Genomic DNA, 1,047 nt, shown 5'->3' on the forward strand with positions numbered 1-1,047 from the left:
AGTAGGATGCCTTTGGCACACCTGAAAGTGAAAACACTTTCTTGTAAATCAGATCAGGTTCCTTACTAGAATCTGGTTGGCATGTGTCAAGATGCAAAGTCAATCGATAAAAGGCTGTTGTTGTAGTGGTTTACCACAGCTAGTCAGCGGGCAATGCCCTTTATTGATAGACAGTTTTAGTGCAGCTGGTATGCTACTAAACTGTGAAGACAGACAGGCTGTGGGTCCAGATTTAGGGGGGGCCACTCCTACCTCCTGCACATCTTTCCACTCCCTATAAGACAAAACCTCTCCACAGTTCTCTGTGACTCAAACTCAAATGTCAGGTGTCCAGAAATCAAAGCAAAACGGTATCTTTCAGAGGTTGGTGTTTGGTAGCAGAATGCTGAATTATTCAATATGTTTAATACTCCAGTACAGTAGATGTATGTCAATCAATAATAAGAATCATATTTATTTGTGTATATCTTCCTATTTCAATGGCAGACATTATTCTCCATTCTCTCCCATCAACAGGACATCTGATCCCCTCATCCAAACCTCAAAACCTTGGCATTCCAACTAATATCAGCTGGTGAGGGGAAACTTCATCAATGTAAACTCATTACCTGTCCTCTGTTGTATGTGGAGCTGCTAAGCATCCTTTATTAGTGACTTGGGCGGACCGTCCAACAACAGACGTCTTCACCAAGCAATCACAACTTGTTAACTCTCTCTCTCTATGGCTCACCCATAACAGAGCCAACCCTATTCTTGAGCAGGACAAGAGGTGTGTTAAGCGTCATATGCCAACTCTTCCATCCACAGGGTTAAATGTTGAATTAGGCCCTGTGTTTCTCTCTCCTGTCTGATCTGTCTTTTTTCTGTGAAAACATAGCAACCCAAATAAGGAGATTGGCTGAGAGCTGCTGTGTAAGTGAGTGTTTACAGCGGTCCAAGCCATTCCTTAGAAAGGCCTCGTATGAGTGGTTTGATCGGGTGGTGGGGTGGGGATGTCTGGTGAGGGGGGCAGAGTGGTGTGTGGAGGGATGGAGGGAGGAAGGGAGA

This window comes from Oncorhynchus tshawytscha, linkage group LG06 (genome assembly GCF_018296145.1).
Source record: "Oncorhynchus tshawytscha isolate Ot180627B linkage group LG06, Otsh_v2.0, whole genome shotgun sequence".
In the NCBI taxonomy this organism is placed as follows: domain Eukaryota; kingdom Metazoa; phylum Chordata; class Actinopteri; order Salmoniformes; family Salmonidae; genus Oncorhynchus; species Oncorhynchus tshawytscha.